The 25310-nt window shown below is 45.7% G+C and overlaps 1 protein-coding gene and 1 long non-coding RNA gene across 3 annotated transcripts in view; one reads left to right on the top strand and one right to left on the bottom strand.

The window, feature by feature from the left end:
• The window catches only part of LOC135400906 (U8-agatoxin-Ao1a-like), a 107152-nt gene that overhangs the window by 31987 nt on the left and 49855 nt on the right, over positions 1 to 25310 (bottom strand). The window lies entirely within an intron of this gene.
• Positions 8245 to 13591, top strand: LOC135399821 (uncharacterized). The gene is made up of 3 exons (XR_010424418.1): positions 8245 to 8285; positions 13323 to 13462; positions 13530 to 13591. It is a non-coding gene; the product is annotated as an uncharacterized LOC135399821 (long non-coding RNA).

Here is a 25310-nt window from a genome sequence, read left to right as displayed (position 1 = left end):
ACAGATCGAAGGGATGCCGTATCTTGTATTGTTTAGCGGGAACATGTATTCCTATTTCGTGTCGCTACGTTCACACAGTGGTGATTCTAAGATCGCGTAACAGTATATGGGTCGAGGATTAAGAGAAAAACGAGAAGTGCTACACAGTAAGATTATACGTCGTTCTTGTGTCGAAGACTGTCGACGAGATAATACAATGAACCATAGAAGACTTATGGCAAAATGGGCGAGCGCAAATCATTTCCCACTCGGAATTTTTTTTTATCGCTGACCCAGTATCGTAGCTACACTCTCAAAACGGAACTTCACTGCATATAACACGCTCCCACCAACCATATCATCCCGAATGTCATCGCCCCCCCCCCCCCCCCAAACCCCAATTGGTTGAAAACGGGCGACGTACGTCTTATTGTGATACCCATGGAGTTATGTTAACTGCTGCAAAAAAGGCATGCATCCCGTTATGCACCTTTTCAAATCCACCTTTTACATACACCCTTTTAAATTCAGCGTAATAATAATCGTATGCATACCATCCGCTAAATGCAATTAATGTTTGTTTTCTTTTGCTTTATGTCGCGAGACAACTGTGCGATTATGCATAGCAATGAAGAGTGCCGTAGGGGGCAAGCGAGTCAATCTAATCCAATTCAAATTCCAGTGCCTTTGTGTTGTCATGCTTTCCTCGTATTCAAGGGCCCTGTGACTGTGTTACTTGCACGAAATCCAAGCCTAACCAAACTTCGGGAATCACAATCTCCACAGTATTCCGAACTCAAATCCAATCCAATCCAATTCGAATTCCAGTGCCCTTGTGTTGTCATTCTTTCCTCGTATTCAAAGGCCGTGTGTTACTTGCACGAATTCCAAGCCTTAACCAAACCTGGAGCCACAATCACCGCAGTATTCCGAACTCAAATCCAATCCAATCCCATCCCAGGTTGGCTCTCCACTGCTTGTGAACAGAAAAATATGCACGCTGTATTAAAGTTTCCCCTGATTTCTATTGCATGGAGCGGAAACTAAAAACTTTTCCTATAGTATTACCGTTTGTCCTCATTTTCCAAACCAGCACGTTGAATAAGCGCTGCATTATTCTGAAAGTGTGACACCGATGGAGTGGCCTGTCAAAATCTGAACATGTGTACATTTTTGTGAGAATGAGCAAAGTTCGTATAATCATTCACCCTGTAGATCTTATGTAAGATGCAGGTAACTTAATGGAAATTCCTTGATGCATATCCACGGCAGTGCTGCAATCAAGAGCCATGTCGCCAAAACGTAAGATCGATTGCAAAGTTTTGCCACGCACTTCGTGTGACGCCCATAACTACTACATTTTGCCAATGCTATATATATCTATATATATATGGTCAGAGTGACGTAAGGTTAGCAATCTAATCATAATCCATATACCGGCGAATGTCAGAACAAAATTTACCACACGCAAGAGCGAATGATTGATTGCTGTACTGCCGTATGTTCTCGTATAGCTAGTCTTTTTGCCGGGAATTCTCGCAGGCGGCTGTTGCACAGAGAACCCGAAATGCGAATCTCAGGATCTGTGTCCAGCTCGTATAAAAATATACTATAGAACGTTGTGAAAAGACACGTACGCGTTTCTGATTTGTTTCATAAACAATTATTGTGCGAAAAAACAGCACTTGACGAACAGTCTGCACGAGTGCCAGTGGAGGGATTCGAACCCAATGGGAATTGAAAATGGGCGTCGTTAAGGCCGAAATGGTGTGCTTGTTTGTTTGTTTGCTTGTAAGAGAGAAAAACTGAGCCTCTGCAATTTACCTTGCTATAAACCTTGTTGCATAAACTAAGACTTTTTATGCGGGCAGTGAAATTTTCTGTTTTTCACGTTTTCTATCAGTATTAGTATTAGTATCGTATCAGTATAAACTCATGGCAAAAAACTAGAGCCTCGCATGTCTTCGTTTGCTGAATGCAACACGTCCATGGAGGATCTCTTGGTGGCCCACTTTCCTGTATTGGCAGCGAGAATCACCGAAGGCCTTCAAAGGCATTTTTTTTTAAAATACAATATGTTGATGCCAGTCATTCAAGGTGTATAATAAACTTGAAAACATAGAATCTTTCGCATTGGGAATGCATTAGCACATCTTCCTCCGCTAGTAGATGGGAGTCGACCAGCCCTTACATATTCCATAACACAACAACTTTCCATATTTGAGTGTCTAAGGTGCCTGGCGTGGAAAGTGAGCGAAGCTGTCGGAGTACGCCATTTCCAACAGTACACCAAACAGAGTGCACCATTTCCTAACGTTCCCAGACTAAAAGCCAGCAGGCGAAAGGCCGGCTAGAACAGAACACGCCCATCCACTGCAGGAACAACATGGGGGTCTATGTTGTTCGTGTGCATGACGGACAACGACAGAAAAGTGTTTACACGCACTGCAGGAGATTTGCGATGACTGGAATTATTATTACTAATATTGTTCCGGAGAGCTCCCTCTAATGCTGGCAGATTGTTTTAGGGGTTTGCTCTTACCTCATATAATAGTTGTGGCCAAATATTTCAAGACCTACACGCCTTTCCAGCAAGTTGTGCAGGCCACCGGCAGGCGGCCGCCTTTAAATGTTTACGCTGTATAAAGAAAACGGGATGGTAGCGCCTGTGGCGCCATCTGTCAGGATCAAATGAAAGCTTTCCATGTCCAAGTGTCCAAGGCCAGGGGTGGTGGTGGTGGTACCGTTGTCTGCCTAGAATATGACGACATGGTGCCGCTGCGTAGGACTGTGGATAATTTCGACCACCTGGGGTTCTTTTGATCTGCGCAGGGACTCTCCGCCACACGGTGCTGGATGCAATGTTTACCTTCCCCCCCCCCCCCCCCCCCCCCCACACACACATTGCTACCATCCTCGGCCGGGTGTGAACCCACGATCTTGAGGGAGCGTTACCACAAGGGAGCTGCCATCCGTTGGCTGCTTCGTTCCGCTAAACTTGACGTGCTCATTTTCCTAAATTCATCACTTGCCAGAGCCGTCGCCAGGCGAGTTGGCCCATGCAGGACAGGGTAAACGTGAAGCGCCCCCCCCCCCCCCCTACCCCCTTCTCTCACTGCCGTCAGAAGCTCTGTAAATAAAGAACAGAAAACGCTTATTCGCACTGCCGAGATCGTTAATTCAAATTCTCTTCATTATCGCTTTTTACTGTCCGACCTACCTGCCAGGGCCAGCCGTTCGGCGCCCTCTCTGACGAGGTCACCCGGGGCGGCTGCCCTTCTCGCCCCCCATCGCTACGGCTCTGTCACCTGCTATCGAAATTCGGTATACTATGTGCGTATCTCACATATATTTGTTAAACAAATAAGCAGTGAACATTTTCCCACTACATCACTTGCTTGTGTGCTGTCGTTCGTTCGTCACGAAACTCGACAGAACAGACGGTGGAATGGTTTCGGTTTTGCAATTTCCGGTTCCCGTTGGTTCATAGAACAGCATGAAGATGACGTTTAACGACTGTGTGTATTCACCTTTGGATTACTGTTGCTTTCGGAAATGCATGCCTACATTCGTTACGATTTATTGATTTCGCTCGCAAAGCATACAAATGCCACTTCAACACGTCATAAGCGGTAAACATGTTCATCCGTGTCACTGGAAAGCAAAGGCTTGGCGGTGTCGCAGACGATCTCACAGAAAAGACGTGATTCACGTTTGATACGACAACGTGTGTCTTGTGATACCGATAGCATTACTCAATTCTACACGCACCCAAAAGGGTCGTACGTACTTAACGCAATTACACGGCTTGCCTTGCTTCCTTTGCTGAACGTTGTTCCCTCCATCGGCCCGTTTCCCCGTTTGTTATCCCACGTGACTGCACAGGGTTGGTAACAAACCGAGCAGCTGCGCTGTAGTTAGGGAGCAGAAATTCGTCCACTAACACTGTCCATGACCAACGGATGGCTTCAGTAGAGTTTCCGTAGATGGCCCCAGAGTTTCAGTAGACGTTCTAAAGACATATAGTTGTACGTTCACATTTGCCGTGGAGTTTTGTTTTTACAGATGGGAAGCACTCTACGAAAACTATGCGATAAAAAAAGTTGTCAAATCAAAGGTCAACAGCGCGATGTCAGCCACTTTGAAGGAATCGGGCGATTGGCTTATCGCTGTTTTCGGAACGTCAAAGTGAACACCTTCCGATCTGCCAAAACTCGTACTTCAAACGACGAACTGACGTCTGACTAGGACGAAGAATATCGCAATAAGAAACAGAATTGCATTGACGAGATGAATTCTGTCAGAAGAGTGAAAGCATCAGGGTTTCCTCTGTCCTACTGCTGCTACCGACAGACGTCCGACAGAATATGAGGGAATTGTTAACGAATTAGACTCAGGACAGGAGCCGCCAATATTTTGATCAAAAACAGTTCTTCTGGGGCAGTTCTGAGACTGTTCTCCTTCTTCTTCGCCCAGAAGGAGAAAAGTCTCTGTTGCAAAATCGGCGGGTCTCGTCCTGAGGCTCTTCTTGTTCTGCGGGGCCAGTTCTGAGACGATTCTTCTACGCTCAGAAGGAAAGCACTCTCTCTTCCAAATATCGGCGCCTCTCGTCCTGCGACTTTTCCTTCTACCTTGCCACCCCTCTCGGCAGGCAGACCGCCATCTGTTTCTTATTTTTTTATTTCTTTCGGTAAATGGTACTCCCCTTCTAATGTGGGGGAATTATTCCTTTGTGAAATGTACCTTTTTCACAACGCTTCTGCGCATGCTCTGTGACCCTGACGGCGCCAGAGAGGGTTCCCTACATATTCAATATATGGCGCCACAATGGCGCCGGCTGCGTTCCGGCACGCGCCGAAAGTGTTTCGTTGGACAGCCGCTAGGATACGACGCGAGTGTGAGATTGGACCCGAGACTGGGAGGTACCCGGGTTCGAATCCCGGTGCCGGCTGTGCTGTCTGGGGTTTTTCCTGGGTTTTCCTCAGACGCTTTCAGACACATGTCGGCACAGTTCCCCTAGAAGTCGGCCCAGGACGCACATTTCCCCAGGGCGCCCACATACGTGAGGCCGACAACGGCAAGCCCTTTCAACATCACCACCACCACCACCGTGAGATTGGACCATTGCTAGTGCCGTCGGCTTAGCACGTGCGTTAGATTTACATTACTACTGGAACATATACTAGGGGAAGAATGAAGATCGCAAAAACAGATCTTCTTACTAAAGAAACAAACCCTTAAAGGGGCATGAAAGTGTTAAAATTTTCCGTCGTAGAATGAAAGGTGCCGTTACCTTGACAGTAATACAAAAGGAACGGTGTCTATCTGTTTCGTAATTCATGATTTATGCGCGAAACAAACCCTGCAACTTACACTTGCGACTGTTCTGTCATTCTCAGGAAGCCCGGCAATAGAGAGCGGCTTGTTAATGATCTCCTCAAACGATCTCCCGCGATGGTTGGACAAATCGTCTGAGGAGACCAATGGGAGCACGCTCCGCATTGCCGCCCTTCCTGAGAAATGGAGGAGAGGGAAAGCCTAAATTGAGGTTTCGTTTGTACATAGATTCACAAACGACGCAACGAATGAATCCCGTTCCTTTTGCATTACTGCCAAGGTAACAACATCTTCAATTCCGCGACAATAAATTTTTGCACCTCAGTGCCCCTTTAGACCGAAATATCAACTATTTTTGGGTGGCGGCGACGTGATTTGTTGCAGCCGTTTCGTCATCACCGGCAGGAACCACCATCTAAATGACTGTCCCAATCGTCGAGGTAAGAGCCGCCAACGACGGAGGAATAGCCAAAAAGTCCGTATAAATGACACCATGGATGGGCGAACTAAGCCCGTTTCGCCACTCCAGTGCTCGTTCCCATTAGGAGCCTGCGGTAATTGCTAGGATTCACGGTGATAATCCTATGGCCACGACGGGAATTCACGCCAGACGTTGGCTGAACTCTGCTCGTCAGGCCGTTCCCAAATTAACTTCGACAACCTGCAAAGCCACAGGCACACAGACGGTGGAGGGTCCGGGAGCCGTTTGCAACACCTTTGAATATATCGAATATATCGGGGGGGGGGGGGGCGGATTTGAAAACCGCGGTAGATATAGAGACATGCCTGTGGGAGCTCACGAGCTTAGGCCTGAAGTATCAGTCGTTAATGTTTGTGAAGAAGTTGCGAGACGTTCAACGAGCGAAAAATCAGGCGGAATTTACTGTACACTCTTAACCTGGTTACCTTTATGGTAACTTTTAGTGCCATGTTACCTCTATTTAGAAGTTAAACTGAAGAGATTGAAGAGGTAACACCGAATTTAGAGGTAAAGAACGAATTGTGGTGGTTACAGATTCGTTCTTAGAAGTAACCCAGCGCGAGACACAAGGTTGGACTCTCGTAACTTCTATAATGTTACCTCTTCAGTAGAGGTGTAACTTCTACAGTACACTCTTCACCTCTCTCCCATATCCTCGCCTGGCACGCGCGGTCAAGGCCAGACGCGTTTGTCTTAGACGCTGCGGGCTGCAGGCTTCGGCAACCGCGGGTTTGCACTGGCACTGTCTTACGCGTTCCCTTGTCCATGGCTTTATCAAACAAAGATATTTGGGGCATACCAAGAGGAAGATGCAAGGAATGCGACGAATGCAAGCAGTACATCGTGGATGCGTCCGCCCGTCAACTAAAGTGCGAATACTGCAATCACGCTCCCGGTTGCCACAACAAATTAAGTGAAATTGGTAAGTGATTCACTACACGCTTTCTTCAAGTGATTTCGATTTTGTGCTATGAGAAAGCTCGCTGCTGTAGCTCGAACTACGGGTTTGTTGCAGCGCACACATCGCAACGACAGCGATGCAAAATGCAGTATGTAAAATGAGCGGATTGCGAGCTTGATCACCCACGTTCTTCTGGTAACTCGCGGCCAATTTCGTGCACCCCTTTGTCATATCATTGTCATATTTGCTGACCACGTGCCACATATTTAAGTGGGAGCGACCTCCACCGCGATTCTTCAAGACGAGCAACGGTTGATCTTCCGCAGTTGTTCCCCCGTGACATTGGCAATTCGTATAAATGTGAAAAACGTGAACGATAAGATAATGGCAGCCATCCTCTATCATGTATCTTAGCTTAACATGACGCTTGCGTCGTGTTTGTCCTTTTAATGTGCCAGCCTCAGAACATTTGCTTTCCATCAAGAACGTGTGTCCCGCGTCAGTGCCGCATTGTGGCCAAAAAATTATCAGGGGATGAATGTCGCTGCGCTGCAACGTTCCTTGTACGTCAACATTATCGCGTGGCCTTTTCGGTCTTCAATTTTGTTCTCCTTTTGATTTTCTCTCGTGGGACCGTGAATGTGATTTGATGTAAGCCTCGCAATAAATTTAACTCAGGTGATGAGATGCAGCTAGAGCAGACGAAGCTTGACATTTGCTCAGAAGCTCGAGCAGAAGCTTGCTCAGAACCAGCTCCTCCACCCACTCCCTCAGCATGCCGAGGTATTTGCTTTATCACGTCCAAGCAACCATTTCAGAATAGAATTCATAAGGTACACACCATGAACATTTTAGTCATCATATATGTGTTTCCCTTTTTTTCGTCTTTGATAGGTGAGTTAGGCTGGGAGGAGACTGGCTTTTTGCCGTACCTGCCACACCACAGTGAGTGTTTTGTGCTGGTAAAGGGAACTGAATTAGGCACAGATACGCATTTACCTTTCTCCTGCTCTAGAAACATGCATGGTACCGGGATCCCCAGCAGAGCTTCCTCTGCCCTGTTCTGCTGGGCCCCCGCCACTGGCTGTGCAGTCAGCAACACAAGGTGAGGCCATATAGTACTCACACATTACAGTGCTGATAATACAGTCGGCCATTTCTGTGTATATATAAAAAAACGTTTGTTGACAAAAAGGACTTAAGGTCAGTTGTAGTGGTGTCACTTATAAAGTCAAATGGTGAGACAGTTTGTTGCAGCACTATATATAACTAGATTCAAAGCACGATGCATGTATTTTAGGACTTCTACTGCTTTTCTTGACATGACGTTTTTGCTGTTACTGCATACTTTGTTCAGCGCCAGATACACCACCAGATATGGCAACATGTAGCAATTGGAATGCTGATGCAAACAAAGATGATGTAACAGCATCTGACCCTGGATCTGTGGATGTAGCTCTTCAGTCAGTTAGGAATTCTGATGGGTATCCAAAGCTCGTGGTTTCCCTTTAATGAGCAGTGATTTATTTTTCAGTAGATTCTTCTGCCAATGAAGCCGCGGCGGGGTCTGCTACGCCGAAGAACAAGGTCCGTGTTCACAAATGCTCACTGTGCAGGTTTGCTACGCCATACTTAGCACGGTTCTGTGCCCATATACGGGCTTTCCATCCTAAAGGGTTCACCCCTGTATGTCAGGAATGTGGTACCCAGTTCCGCTTTTTGGCCCGGTACAAGGAGCATATTCTTGAGTGTGTTACCTATGAGGAGGTGGAAATCGAAGGCGGCACAGAAGCTCCATTTGCAGATGCAGCAATGGATGAACCAATTGAGACTTTTAATGTACCACCAAATGCAAACATGCTGCTATCCGCTTTGTGCAGGAAACTGGAGGCACAGCACCGATGCTCAAAAGTTGCTATAGATACCGTGGTTACTGCCATAAATGACATGTTTTCTGCAGAGGGAATGAACATAAATGTCTCTGACTTCAGAGACGACGATTCGCGACGAGCTCTTTACGAGCGTCAGGGGATCTACGTTCCCCAGGAAGAAGTGCAGTTGCCTTGTGGTGACAAAGCGTATTATATTCCCATGAAAGCCTTACTGGAGAACCTGCTGAGTCACCCATCATTCGAAAAATATTTTCAGGCACTACTTGTCTCGAAGGAGGAAGGCGTGCTTTACGACTTTACTGATGGCACTCGTTTCCTGTCTCACCATGTAAATTGCGTCAACAAACCTAATTCGATCGTATGCCTATTGTACTCCGATGACATTGAGGTAGCAAACGCACTAGGAATGAAGAGGGGCTCTCGCGGAAAGCTTTCTGTATTCTACGTAACATTTGTCAACATTCCGGCTTCGCACAGGTCCAAGCTGAGCAGTATCTTTTTGCTAGCTGTAGGGAAAGCAAAAAGTCTAAAATCACAGGCCGCAAAAAGTGTTTTGCTACACGATTTCGTGTCATGCTTAAACGAGTTGGCTTCTGGTTGCCTGCTCCAAACGAGAGGGGGCCCAAAACTATTTAACGGGTGTTTGCTCGCTTACGTTGGGGATTCCCTTGCGGCTCACAACATGGGAGGGTTTAAGGAATCTTTCAGTCCTAATGTTCGTCTCTCCTGCCGTTCCTGTTTGGTTGAAACGAAGGACTTCCATAAGTACCACTTCGGCATTCAGTGTCCCTTGCGCAGAGATGAACAAATACAGGAACAAGTTCGGCAGCTCTGCGCTGTTGAAGGAGAACATCGTAAGCAACTTTCCAAGCAGTTTGGCCTCAATGGAGGTTCTGTGCTGTCCGAGATAGCTAACTTCTCGTTGGTACATGATCTGCTTTATGACCCAATGCATGTGCTATTAGAAGGCGTTGTACCAAGAGAAATCACTCTCTTTGCCCGTTTCATCGTAAGAGAAGCAAAATGGACTACTACTCAGGGTCTTAACGGCATAATTAGCAAGTTTCGCTTCCACAACTCTCCCAGACAACACAAAGACATCCCTGTGACATCCACATAACATCATGCCCTGGACTTCAGGATATCCCAGTGACATCCTGTTTTGTCCAAGAGACCATCATTCGGCTGTCCCTAGGTCGTTCATTGCAACATCATCGGACGTTCTATTTTTAATCCCGAGAACGTCCGACATGACATTTTCCGGACAATTACAGGACGTATCTTTGGGGTCGTACCCCTCCCCTTTTGGCCCAGTGTGCTCTGGGTGTAATTGGGGGACAAGCCACATCATGTGGTTTGTTCCACCATCCAGAAGGAGTGACATACCTACGTTGCTATGGTTCAAAATTTATTTCAGAACACTGCCAAATCAAACAGACAATTATACACATCAAGGGTAGAAAACTATATGTGATGCACGTTTGTTTCATGGAACATGCATTTGCATGCATAATTGGGTGATTCCACGTCAGATCAGGCAGGTTGGTCCCGTCGACCTCTCCGATTTTTTTCAAACTGAGATATGTGAGAGCCCTCTCCTTGGGAAGCACTTTGGCGCTGATACCAGTGTAAAATTTTTTCTGGTCATTCCGTAAAAAAATATAGCATGAAAACGACAATGCTCAATACAAAGGTTTCAGGAAATTTGTGCTCCAGAACACACTTAAATTTTCACTTCAACGCAGGTTGGCACTTAAAAATGCAGCATAGAAAACACTGTAGCTTCACAGACTAGCATTCGGAGAGCATGAACATATATACTTCAATACACTACAAGTACTAAGCATTTCTGGTTTAACCGTGACACAAACGTACACTACCTCGTAGTAACATAGTAAGTATAATATAGTAAGTAACATAGTAATATGCCTTTTTGTACCCATTATGAAATTCATAAGTGGTACAAAAAAGGCGTAGCCTCCCTTGTTCAACATCGCACGGGCGTGAACGATGTCATTCGAGATGCCGGCATTGGTAGGAGTATGCTTTATATCACTTACATCATTACTTACTTCATTACATCGCTCATGAACGGACCATGTACAACTGTGCTCGGTTCTCTTCTGTGTTGGAAATCACGTTGAGTACTTTTTGTTTCAAACTGTTCAGCACTCTCTGACGTTGAACAATAAGTTTCCACAACCTCCCCTGCGACGGATGATTGGAGAACTACTGAGGACTCACAATTATCATCACTTCCACCAGGTCCCCCAAGGTCGCCATTTTCCCATGTATTTGTTCCTATCCCGATGCGTGCAATGCCGGAGGCCGCCCTTAGATACCCCATTGTTACCAGACGTTGGCTTGCGTTTGATTGTAGCGCGCTAAAGATCCAGTTGAAGCACAGTCCAAGCCAGGCCAAGTCACCGAAGGAGAAATGGACGACTGCGCCTGCGGCGCCAGTGGCGGCGCCTGGTACGACAGGTACGCTGTGTGATGCACGCAGCCGTGCACTAGATCCTTCCGATCGCTCAACACGTTTAAAAACGGGATAGAAAAGTGAAACACGACACAGAAAGTTGTTGTACGCGTTTTATTTGGACGTATAAAGGCTAGATTCGTTCGCAGAAACAACAAAAACATTTTGCCGCAAAACTTAGCGCGCTGAAGGGATCCGGAACGGCAACAGTGGGGTATCTAGTGGCGGCCTTCTTCGTTGCACGCTTTTCCGAGTTTTTTCTGTAGCCCGACGGTCCTTCATGCACACATATTTTTACCCTTAACTTTCGGCGTCACTGCACATATTATAGGCTCACCTTGAAACTTAAAACTGCACAACGGAATGTGAACGTTTGCAGTGGCGAGCGGATGATGATGATGATGATGACGTGCGTTATTGTCGATGCTCATGGCGCTTTCTGCTTTTGCGCGGCGGTGCAAGTTAATGCAGCAGACGACGCTCAGCAGTGAACGGCGGGGGACGTTTCTTTGATTTTGATCCCAGGGAATCTAGCTCGCATACGGTTTGTACTGTCGTAGTTCTATGCACGTTATTTTATGGAGCTATTGAGTAAATGAAACTGGTGTAATATTACTCGCAGGATGCCAATCAAAATATAGCTGCTAAGGTCCCGCATCAAAACCTTGCGCTATGTTATTTTACGCATGTAGTTATTGGTTGCGACCAGAGTGCACTACACCTTCGTTGTTATGAAAGCTGTTAGCCTAATTGGCTGTATCACAACACGTCTGATATTATACACCCACAGCTTGCAACGTCAGCACTGGATAAATCCAGGATATTTATGGATATTTTGGGACATCCAGGGGATATCCAGTGGACATCCATCATGGACCTGGACGTTATGACCAAACTGGGATGTCCTGGGGACGTTGATGGTTGTCTGGGCTATAAGTAAGAGTGAATATCCAAGAGTGTTTGACTCGGACTTTGCGCTTGTATCTTCATCCAGTGCTTCCCTTGTGCTTCTCTTACACCTCCCCTTCATGCTGCTAAACAAAATACCCAGTGATGAGGAGCCACATGTGAAATGCTACCTTCTGTTGTGTACAATAACAGAAATAATTCTGTCCCCCACTCTCACTGTAGATGATCTGTGTTGCTTGGAATCGCTAATAGCGAAGCATAACAAACTGTTTTTGGAACTGTACGGGAATGAGAAGTTTACCCCAAAGCATCATATGTTAGTGCACTTAGTACAACAGATCAGAAACTTTGGACCTGCACGTCATCATTGGGCAATGCGATTCGAAGGTAAAAATGCTCTACCAAAATCTAAGAAATTCTGGAATTACCAGAACCTTCCTTACTCCGTTGCACAGTTCTTTCAATCACGTATGTCCTTTGAGATCTGGCACTCAGAAGGAGTGCCCAACCTTCAGCATGATGCCACAATTGATGACAAGAGCATCAGAAGTGCTCCATTTGTACTCACTGCAGATTTTGCTGGCGCTGGCGTGCAGACAAGTGACATTGGGAAAACTGCAAATGCATTTAGTAGGGCTGTAGTTTCCAACGTTGTATTGCGTGTTAAAGACATTGTAACGGTTGGTAACGCAACAGGTATCATCACATTTGTTATGATTGAAAAGTTTGTCTATTGGAAGAACTTGTGCATCATAGTTTCCAACGTCCTTGTGAAGGAAAGCTTCTGTTCGAAGGCGCATTTGTGCTGTCTGCTACACCGCACAAATTTATCTTTGAGGCCACGTCTTTGCTGTTTCCATGGTCCCTGTGGTCATACAAGATAAATGACAAGTACTACTGCATTCCGAGGTGCTGGCATACATTACCAGCTTCATAACATTACGAACGTAGAGGGGCATTCCCGATATGTGTGCTTACGTGTTAAATCTTATTTTATTGAAAGGTCATGTTTTCTCTTCGATATTGTTGTCAATAAAACCTGTGAGAGTGATATGTGCATTGCTCTTGGAATCTGTACAAAGAGTTGAGGTAAAAGTTGTCTGCGACAGAATTCCAAAATCTGTTGCCTGCGAATTCCAAAATCACTAAATAAAATTAATTCCCTTCTAATTTGCGCTCAGAGAAACTTAGACACCAGGCTTTGAGGCAAGCCTCAGTTTGAAAATTAACATGTGTGAAAAATGTCTGCAAACAAAATTGTCGTTTCAGCTATCCTCTTCAATAAAAGCAATGTGTGCTGTGTCCCAGTACCATGTTTGGCACTTGCTGTTCCTTTTCTTCTAGACTTTAAAGAAATGGCCACTGGACAAGCTTCCAGAATTTTCACACGTGGTGCAACCGATATTGAATGGGAACAAAATGCCTGAGGACAAACATAAAAGACTATCCAGGCAACAGAGGGACGAAGTCGCCATGTTTTTGGAGTAAGCATTGGCCAATCTCTACTAGCCTTTAACACAGTGCAGCAGTGAACATATTTTACAACTGCAGTGAGAATCACCTCATAGAGGGGTGTTCAAAAGGAGAGGCAAGGTGGACATACAAACGTTTACGTGACGCTCTCGCCGAAAAATACCCTTATTTGCAATGGGAAAACGCACCACCACGCTCGAAGATGTATAGCAAGAGCACTGAAGTTCATGTGAGTACCCACGCTAAATTAATACTGATTGCCTTGCTCAGAGGGGCAATTGGATATTTTCCCACGTATATGGTCTGCACATATCTCATGCAAGACTATTGCCTTTAGAGCGTTTTCATCAAGAGATTATCTAATGCACGAAAAGTAAGGCGACACAGAAAGAGGAACGCTGCAGCAATAAGTCCACCTTCACCTGCGCCTACTGAGGAGACCGTGTCAAACGAGTCCGCCATGGCAGAACTGAATGTATGTATTTAATTGCTAATTGTTAATTTGGCTACCCTTCTACTCTGCTTCTTGCAATGCAGGCACTGTCATCCTCCACACATAATCTAGATTATGACATAGCCAGAATGACACTACTTTTGGAGGTAACCATCTCTGAGCGCGCAGACCTGGACCCCCTCCCGAAGTTTTTCCTGAATGAAAAGCTGGTAAGCAGTAACATATATATGCCTCACTGCCAAAACTTATGTTCTCGCCACTTATAATTTATTGGGCACATTGGTATATTCAGATACAGCTATATCCCCCTCTATTGTACTACTAGAAAAAATATCGCGAATTTTTACATCCAACCACCGTTTTCCGCAACAAGTGCAATAAAGGCAATAAATTTCTCACCATGATAGGAATATATCATACAAAAAGCAATTCCCGTGATAATGTCTGTTTATTGCGTTGTGAACAGCTGATAGTGGAGGCGGAGCTACGCTTTGGGACCGCAATGCCTATGCTTGAAAAACAGCTGAGAGACGCTCTGAACGAGATAGCAAAAATTGAAGGAAAGGTACAGTCTTTCGTGGACATTGAGCGTATGCTTCAGCCTGACACTGCCGAATTTTTCCTACTCAACGAGGTATGTGCAGTAACGATACGTTAGTACAGTACTTTACTGTGCACGTTTATTTTCAGCAAGTCATCCCACATGAGGTCGCCCTTCCCGCCCCCCACATTTACTTAGGAGGTGACAAGAAGGTCATCTTTGGAGGCACTGTAGGGGAGGTTATTACACTGCAGGAATCAAGCAGTTTGGAAAAGGCTCTGGCTTTGTGTCTATGTATTTACTACATAAAAAAACATAAGCTATCCTTTGGCAATTGCACAACTACTGGTTCTTGTGCAGCGTCTTGTGCTTCCAAAAGATACTATTCCAAGGGGTCTTATGAATGGTGCTCTGAAAAAGATGTTGCCCATTACAAAAGGAAAACTGCCGTAGCTGTATAGATTCACTATTGATCGTATTATTTTTGCGGTGTCAGTCAGTTTTCTTGAAGTCGTAATTTTTTGTGTGTCTAATTCAGTGCAAGGAGAGGTATCCTACACGTGGTAATTCATTGTAACACATTTCATAGGTAAAGTACTAAGTTATATTTGTTACTGGAGCCATATACAGTGCACTGTATTGCATTTCGCTGAAATAAATGTGTATCAACCTTGCACAATGTAGATTTGTGGTTCATAAACATCAACATGCTAAACACAAAAAAGTTGGAAGAATGTAACTTCTAAAAGCAGAGGAGCATAAACAGGCTGTAACCTATGAATAGAGAGCAGCATTGTAACCTCTATAGAGGTTTCCACGATAAAGGTTACGCTGTGCCCATCTCTGATAGATGGGTAAAAAATAGTAATTTTCTTACCTTTACTAGAGGTTACTTCGCTCAGAGTGTAGCTGCGAACTTTCTGCACGAACTCGCGTGTGTTGCTACGTTACGTCATTACAATGGACCTATTTCACATACGCGTCGTATCCTAGCGTCTTTCCCACGAACCATGCTCGGCGCGCGTCGAAACAAATCCACGTGGATAGCACAAAGGACCAAAATCGTTCCGGAGTAGGGCTGACAAGGTCGCGCAATTCGTGCGGTCTTCCCACTGGTCCCCACTTCTGTCGTCCCCATAGTGCGCCATCTAGTGAAGACGGAGACAATCCTCTCCGGCGCCTCAAGGTCATACGCATGCGCATAGGCCACGGTGAAAAAGGTCCATTGTTGTGCCCAAGCTCAAGACTTCTTCATGGAACTTTCTGCAGAGAGATTAGATGAGATTGGAAGAGAAACTAAAAGTGTGGAGTCGCTATAGTTCTTGCGAGAATTATCACATACGGGATTGATACTGTATAAATCAAAGTCTATGGACGCCCTGTAGAATATCGTGACTGCTTCATGTGGCGCAACGTAAAAATGATGTGTGGCTATAGAGGCATACGAGGGGGTTCCATAAGCTTCCGGCCCGAGGTAGAAAATGAGCGCGAATTTGAAAATGCGATTAAGGACGCGTGGCACCATCTGTTGGAGGGCCGGAGCATCACCCTCAACCCCCTCCATGCTTTTGTCGGTTGGAGAGCGGCATTTCAAACAGCCAGGGTGCAATCTTCAGTTAAAATGGAAAAAATCGAGTACCGCGCTGTGATAAAATTCTTGACAAAAGAGGGAGTTTCGCCTAAGGAAATTAAAGCGCGACTGGACAACGTGTACAGGGAAGCCTCCCCGTCGTATACAACGGTAAAAGACTGAGCTAAGCAGTTTCGACTGGGGCGAGAGTCCATTGAAGATGATCCACGCGATGGTCGTCCAGTGGAAGTGGTGACACAAGAAAATTTGTCTCTTGTCGAGGAGGAAGTGCTGAGCGACAGGCGTCTGAAGGTGAAGGAAATCTCAGAAAGGCTGGGGCTTTCCGAAACAAACGTTTTTCGCATCATCGGCGAGGGCCTTCACATGAAAAAGGTCAGTGCGAGATGGGTGCCACGACTTCTCTCGTCAATTCAAAACCAACAGCGCGTCGTCTGTGCCAAAGAGTTTTTGGAGCTCTGTCAAGAGAACGAAGAAGAAAGATTGAAGTCAATTGTCATAGGGGATGAGACTATAGGTGCTCTGCTATGATCCTCTTTCGAAAAAGGAGTCGATGGAATGGCGCAAACCAGGAGAAGCACCCCCAAGAAAAGCCAAGGTCACACAATCCACAAAGATGATCATGGCAACAATATTTTGAGATTGTCACGGGATCATCCTCAACGACTTCAAAGAGAGAAAACACCACAGTGAATGCGACTTATTATGCTTCACTACTGCACCGACTGCGAGACGCCATCAAGGAAAAGAGGCGCGGCAGGTTGAGTCGAGGTGCCCGGTTGCTCCAGGACAATACCCCTGTCCACACGGCTTCTGTTGCAAAGGCTGCACTGAAGGAGTGCGGCTTCGAAGAAATCCACCCACCCTACAGCCCAGACTTGGCAGCGAGTGACTACTTCCTGTTCTCAAACTTGAAGAGGGATCTCAGAGGACGGAGATTTCAAAACGATAGTGAGGTGCAAGAGGCAGTTTTCCAGCATTTTGCGGACAAAACTTCGGACTATTTTTTCAAGGGTATAAGAATGCTGGTTGAAAGGTGTCAAAAGTGCATCGAAGTTAAAGGTGACTATGTCGAAAAGTGATACACTTGTTTCGACTCTATGACTATTAAAAGTTGGTCGGGCCGGAAACTTATGGAACCACCCTCGTAGCAGGGTCGTACGCACGGCGAATCATGAGATCGTGAGTGAAGCTGGTTTGCGGTGTCCGTCCATTTCATTGAACGCCGTTTCAAAGACGCCTGACCAAGGTTAGGTCACGAGGGCCTTTTACGTATTTCACACATTGTCGCAAGAAAAAGCGGCGATAACCGATTCGATGAAACGGCATTCGATGAAATGTCACCGAACCCTGGCTTGCTACCCCTGAAAGCACGAAAGAGTACAGTGGATATTTTGCCCGTTTGCAGGCGATCTGTACCTTTGAGCACCAACAATGTTAGGAAAACTTTCGCCGTCGGCTAAAGTGGGCAGCTTGTTGTCACTGCTCCATTAAAGTAAGCTATGCGCTGTAAGAAATACATCTGGATGCGACGTATAAAGTGCGTTAAAAAAAAAAAAACACGGCTAACGGCCTTTTGGCGTTATGTGGGGAACATTGCAATGGCATAGCATATTTTGACACCACAAATGTCTTTTTACATCTACTTTTCTTGAATAACCGAAATCAGCCTCGAAACTGCGATGTTCTGATAGCCTCATCGCCGTATTGTTACTTTATCCTATCTCTGAGTCGGATTTATCTTTCATTAAAGGAACACTAAAATGAAAAAAAGAACTACTTGTTCTCAGGTGAAAGTTTTAATTTCAGCAATCACTATGGAACCGGCATTATTTTACTTGGCGCTGCCGTTTGTCACAAAAACACTGTGGAAACGTCAACAAAAATGCCGTCCTTGGCGGCGGTCAATCGCACAACAGAACATGTGCTCGCAATCGTGTTGTGTATCCGTGCGTTTCGAACATAGGCTGCGTTCGAATACCTCGCGGCCGCGAAGCCGCCTGACTAGGCAGCTGAGTAGACCCCTTTGCTTGTCACTATTGGAACAGGCTTGCCTAGCCGAGGCGCCTGTGGCGCCATCTCGTTGCTCACGCAAGAAATGCATACGGCGCAAGCGCAGCAGGTACTAGCGTCTCCCGCTGTCAGCCATCGCGGCTGTGAGATGGTCAGGCGTATAACTAGACTGCATCGACGCGCACTAGGCGGTAGCCGACTGAATAGAGGACTTGGCGAGATTTGGAACGAGACTTAACATGGCGGCACTTCCGGTTAGACCGCTAGGCAGTCGACTAACCGGGATATTGGAACGCAGCCATAGTCCGTCTGTGGTCTTGTACACTTACGCTGCATCATGCGCGTTGCTGCGTTTTAAAAATGACTTGCTTAACTGCCATAAGGTACATTAACGAGACATGTTCTGAATGACGGAGCTATCCGTAAATCTCACCTACAATTTGCCAGAGACCGACATTATTTGGTTTTACCTGTCGCACTATTTCTTTAAAACGAACCCACTCCGCAGTGATGGGGCACGCATATCCGGTAGTGCAACTTCCCGATAGACAAAATGAAGCGATGGTCACGGGTTGGTACCGAGAGAAGAAAGAGTTCGGTACGATTTCGATTGTAACTTCGTAACTGAATGAAAAAAACTCCTACTTCGAAATGAACACAGTCTTAAACGTAATTTGAAATGAACTTGGAGGTGGGTATTTTAGTGCCCCTTTTACCATTACAAATTATGGCAGGCATATGGCAAGCAGACTGCCATCAGCTTTTCTTTCCACTTTTGTTGCCAGTCAGTGAGTTTTCTTTTACTTTGGATCATATTGCCCCCTCCCCCCCCCCTTTACATCCCTAGAATAGATTCTAAGGCGTCTTAGTCACTACACAGCGGCGCTGTGAAATATGTAAACAAATGAGAATTCGTGACTATATGCAGTAACACTGCCATGGGATAATTTATTTATCGAACTTAATTTCGTTTTGACAGCACGGCTGCTCTGTTCCTCAATTGATGCTGAAGAACGTACTCGAGCACAAGTGAGCGCTGTGTTCAGTAACAGGCCGGAAATAGCAGTCCCTGGGAAAGCAACAGTGAGCCATTCTCAAACTAAAAAAATGCCGTCGCGCAATACAATACAAAGGGTCGGGAGAGAGTCTTGAGCGTCTATGGAGGAAATTGGATGTCGAGAAATAGGAAACGCCTTCTGGAAATGGCATTACGCGAGGACGCTGCAGCAACTAGGAGCCTAATCCAGAGGGCAAAGATGCTGTATGTATGTAGTTGTACAGATTTCCGAAAGGTCACAGACGTCGCTTTTGTGGAGAAATTACAGTGAGTGATTATGTTCGACCCACTTTTCGACTTTGAAAGTCATTTCTTCTTTCTTGGCTTTGGCACAAGACGTAGACACACAAGTTTTGGATGTCAAACCGCTCATACTGTTACACATTGTCAAGATTGCTTGAAGCTTTTTTCGTCTTCTTCTTGAAGAGGTTATATCCCTAGAGTGTTGGGCGTCTCTTATATTTCAGTATCATCAATACTTGTTTACAAGACTCGATTATCATCAGAAGCAACTCGTCACATTATCACCACAGCTGGTTTCGACTGGTAAGGATATGTTGACTCCTCAATTACAACTAATTGTAACAATAGTACGTATATATGTTTATAAAGTTTGTTCTTTCGCACGGCACGAAAAGTACAGCAAAATTATCATGACTGTTTTTCAGGAATTAAGTCTAAGGTGCTGACATTTCGTTAGTATTTTTCTTCGAGAACAAGAAATGATATAGCATCTCGCTTCCTTTACGAACTTAGGAACTTAGAAAGCCTTGGAAGCGATTTGGCTTGACGCCCTTCATCTCAGTAAGAAAATACCGTTATATTTTCGCGAAAGCGGAGGACGTTATGCGCATAGCTGGCATAGTTCCTGCATTGAAATGAAATGGACAATGTGTTCGAGATGACGCAGGATGACATTGAAGAGTAAGGCTGTAAGAAAGCGTACTACGATGTGTCGAACGTAGCACGACGGCTCAATGCGTACTGAAAGCGTAGATGTACGTGACCGGTTCTTGTGTATAAATGTGTCATTCGAGTCAGCTCGATTAACGAGCCACGCAAAGAGTTTCATCAGCACCGCCATCAATTAATAATATAACAATTGGAGTAGATTTACACGTAAGATTAACATTAACGTAGATTAACATTATAACGGACAGGCCGACGAAGAGTCGATGGAACCTCCACATTTGACGATGGAATAATACCAGGAATGCTTTCTCGAGTCGCACGATCATGGATTATGCCGTAAAGCGCTAATCTTTTACGGTTGAAATCCAAGCCACATAATGGAGAGAATCTCCAGTAAAGAAAAAGAAAAAAAAAAGTATGAGCACCAGGCACACGAAAACACATACAACTTCTCTGTATTGTTTCGTTTTTCTTCTTCTTTTTTCTTTCTTTCTTGACGGCAACCCGTTGGCAATCGCATTGCGTTTCGCTACCGCGAAGACACGAGGTACGAACTGCCAGCGGCTCCGTCATCCAGAAGACTACTTTCACTGTTTTCTTTTTTCTTCGGGACTCACATCAGAATCGTGATTCGCAAGCTTTACCATCCATCAAAGGACCTGCAGGGATTACCCGGAAAGTTTCGCGCAGAGTATCACGGAGGCAGTGGAACGAGGAAGAAGATATCAGGGCCCACGCAGCCGTTTCTAGATGTCAGGCCTCGCGACAAACACGAGAGAGCGGCTCTTCCGGCGAATTATTTTGTATACACAAAAACCGCACAAACGACATGAGTGAGGAAAATACGCAGCCTCCAGGGAACTAATCTGTGACATGCACCAGACAGGGGAACTGTACGCCTGCACTTTCGAGATAACCAGAGTGCACGCAGAAGCCGATTCACACGCAGACCTGTTTTCCTTTAGAGGGAATATGCCAGATACCGAACAGAGCTAATTAACGACATTGTAGAAGCGAAGAGTATGTAACCTCAAGTCATCACTAACCAACGGATCACCAAATGTTGCGACCAATTTGGTGTGGCTAGAAACCTGCGTAATCGATTCGTGTGAAACAGCAGGGAGAAGGGAGCAGACGCGCGTACATAACAGGATATGAAACCATTGAGCTCAAGTCATGTGAATGTACCCGTGCAATATCCTTTCGACCATGTTTGTTTATGGTCAAAATTAGTATGGTCGTTTATCCGTTGCATATATTGGCACAAAAGCGCGATTCAAGGAATAGGTGCCGCCATTAGTGCTGCCACCCCGTGGTAGTCACAGGAACTGTGCGCGTGTGGACTGCCATTTGCCGAGTTCCTTCATTTTCCCGGGCGTGTTTCCGTTCATTTTCGTATGGGATCGTGTTCATTTTATGCCGGTTTATTTTCTTCAGCTCTGGAACCGGTGTAGAACAGATATCGCATCGGCCAGCGGTCCTCACGTGAACTGTGCATATCGCACGCGGAAGCATGCGATCTTCTTTTCCCGTGATTTTCGATAGTTAATACGCTGCTCAAATGTTTAGCGGATGACTAGTTATATGGAACGTCACGTTATCGTCAGTCTTACTCATTAAATACGGCGGCCACCAGTATTCATCCCAATGGGAAGAGCGATTTTGGCAGTCCACCCCTGTTGTGTCGTCGCTGCGAACGAGGCTAAGGAGCGCACGGAGACTAGTGTTTTGAGAGTAACGCGACAGGGTCTATACACTTTGGCACCGCTTATGCCGTGTTCGCGGTGTCAAAGTTAGATAACTGAACCTCGCTGACTTTAACCTTCTTCCAAAGTGCAACCCTGCTACCGCTACTGAACAACATCAGCGCAAAGACATTATTGAACAAACGAACAACATTGAAAAAAACGTTTTTGAACTAAGATGCGTACAGTGCGTTTGCGAGTCCGTTCGCGAGCTTTTTTGTTTTGTCGAGTCTGTTTCCACACGTGTTGACAACAAGCGACAGCATGTCAACATCCTACCACCCATCGAAAGAACATGGGCCAGACTAGTACTGATTGCTATGTTCGCCGCCAGCCGGGCGCTTATCGGAGCGACATCACGGTAACGGGAGATTGATTGGAAGTTGCGAGCACTGTACATAATCGTGAGCGCGCACTATATTTCAACGCAGCGAGTATATATACTGATAAAAATCCGTTATATTACGAATAAACAGCGGACCCCAGCCGACTTCAGAAGTAGGCGAATATGTCGATCAAGAAAATAGGTACGCTTGTGCATTCTCCTGGGAATAGATCGTTCAACAAATACAGCCTTTACGAAAAAACAAAACAAAACAAAAACAGAAGACAATGAGATGCGCTTTGCGGATTGGCCGGTACAAATCGTTGAAAGTAAAGTGAAACATCGACGTGGGCGGATGTGATGCTATCGGAGAGCAGGCATCACAGCCATTGCTAGAGTATAGCTGAATAGCAACTGGTTCTCTGGTGAATTCTTTCCGTCTTGCGTAAACAAGTCTGCACAAGTCTTCTACTTGCAGAGAGGAGGCAATGGAGAGAAGAAAACCCACGGAATGGAGATTGTTGTTTTATCAGACCATTCCTAAATCGCCGCACGTTCTATATATACGATGGTTAGAAGTTTCTCCGTCACAGTGAAGTATAGTGTACTATGTAAATGGCGGTTACTGTGCTTTGTTGTTTGTTTTGTTTGTTTCTTCCAGATTACGAATGTATTTCGACCACTCTCAAACTAAACCAGAAAGAGTGGACCGAACTGTTAGCTTGACTGATATGGCGGGATGCTGCCGGGTGGTGGGGGAGTCGTTCGTCCTGGGCAGACTTTACATGAAACTTTGGAAAGCATTCGCCTCAGAGCGTGTAAAAGAAAAAGAAAAAAAAAAACGGACAGGGAGATCGCCAAGGATTCTTAGACTCAGGGGCCTATGCGTAACTGTAAAGTCAACGCGAAAAGTACACGGTCGAACACACAGAAGGAAATTTATGTCGTCGTCATTCTTGAAGGTGTCATTAAAATGTAATAGCTTATATATAATGATTGTGCTTCCGAACGTGGCTTACCTGAATAAATACCGCGTAAATAAATAAACGTAGCGAGACACACAGTTTATGGTAATACTCCCTATATTGGAGCTCATTTCCTCTGTGTAGGACAGCACGTGACAATTTGATCTGTGAACACGTCTTCTCCTAAAGAGGCCTTGGCAATTGTAGCGGCGAATGCACAACTTCTTTTGTCAGAGCTATTTTTTAATACTATGAGTTTGTCCATTGAATTCAGGAAAGGAGGAAACGTTGGAACAGAGAGGAGGAACAGATAGAAGTGAAGTTGGGAACCCTGTGCTCGTTGCTTTCGTTCCCGTTTCGTGTCCCGTCCATGTCAACACCAATGCAATACACTTTTGCGTCCCCTGAATACAATGAACAATAATGCAAGTGACCCTAAAACCATGGCATGTTTCCTTCTTTTCCGAACATCTGAAAATCTGTCCCACTTTTCTCCCCGAGTTCATGGCAGTATTCTTGTCAACGCTATATTATCCATTATGTAATGAGGTACGCTTGTGGAAGAAAAATCGATCGCGAAAATAGATCCAACGAGAAAGAAGATCCATTGAGGTCACATGACAGAGAGAGTAAAATTTCCAACAGTAAAAATCCATGCGACAGAAACATCGATTGATCTTCAATAGCGTGTACGGTGCCGCAACAGCAGCAGTGAATCACCTCATGCCATCATTACAATGTGTCTGTTGAACATGAGAGAACTATATATATTTCGTCACTCTTCCAGTATGAGAGAACTGACCTTGTGAGGCTGGGTCAACATAGAAAGGACAAATACAATAAAAGCCTCAAATTGCCTAAGAAATTACCGATGAAAGATTGAAGTCACTGAAAAGGTTAGCCAGCTGTAGGACTCGGACACACATCTTCTGGATTACCAGTAGAGTGCTCTACAGCTTGCTAACCCTTTCATTGACTTCCATCTTTCATCGTTAATTTCTTAGGCAATTTGAGGCTTTGTATGTATTTTTCCTTTCTATGTTGTCCCAGTCTCAGAACATCAGTTCGCTCATGTTCAACAGCGTCAGGTGTAAAATTGCCTTGACGCTGTGAGCAGTGGCGTGTTTCGAAATGTACAGGTGCGGTATTCGCTCACAGCTGGTGTTTTGCTTTGTGTTACCAAATAATGCCCAGGCCACGCCTCTGCATGATGCCGTAGAAATTATGTGTAGGCTATTATTCACGTCTATGCATGCTCTGTCGCGAGATGTACTCTTCATGTACCATTTCCTCCGCCCGTAATACAGCACGTGATTTATTACCATCATCGTCGCCTTCGCCTTCGCGCAAGTCCTGACTTTGCCCACCAGCTTGGGGTCAACTTCGGTAAGCGAGCACTACATCACCAGTACCGCTACAGTGGCGCGCAGACTTGCCTCGAACAGCGGAGCGCTTGTCATCGGGCGCTGATAGACAGCGGAAACGAAATTGAGATGATCCACTATCCCGTTGAAGGGAGGGTCGGTACGCACAAGGATGCGTCAGATAAACGATGCGGCCCGGCGAACGCATCCGTTGTGCGTACCGACCTTCCCTTCAAGGGGATAGTGGATCATCCGAATATCGTTTCCAGCTGTCTATCAGCGCCCGATGACACGTGCTCCGCTGTTCGAGGCAAGTCTGCGATCCACTGTACCTGTGGGTATTAGTGTAAAATGCAAAGCGTTACAGAAAGGCGTATGCGCCCCCTACCATTTGTAACAAATCTCTAGGAAGATATCGTTCGGAAGCTGGCTCAGAGCAAGTTCTGCTTTCAGCATAGAGTTAATATACGAGGACTCTAGAGAACGTACTTGGCGCGCCGTCAGTGGGATTCTCCTATCCCCGAGCGTGACCGCCCGGGCGCAGCCATCAGTTGGTCATGGACAGTGTTAGTGGACGAATTTCTGCCCTCTAACTACAGAGGAGCTGCTCCGTTTGTTGCCAACCCTGGGCAGTCACGTAGAGTAACAAACGGGGAAACGAGCCGATGGAGCTAGGGAACGGCGTCCAGAGTAGTAAGTGAGGCAAGCCGTGTAATTGTGTTGAGTACGTACGAATCTTCGGGATGCGTGCAGAATGGAGTAGTGCTATCGGAATCACAAGGTAAACGTTGTCATATCTTATCTATGAGATTACCTGCGACACCGCCAACCCTTTACTTTCCACCGACGCAGATGAAGGTGTTTACCGCCTATGACGTGTTGAAGTGGCGTTTCT

This window comes from Ornithodoros turicata, chromosome 7, assembly GCF_037126465.1.
Source record: "Ornithodoros turicata isolate Travis chromosome 7, ASM3712646v1, whole genome shotgun sequence".
NCBI lineage: Eukaryota > Metazoa > Arthropoda > Arachnida > Ixodida > Argasidae > Ornithodoros > Ornithodoros turicata.
Note: the sequence above shows the minus strand (reverse complement) of the source record. Positions and strands in the feature narration are given on the sequence as shown.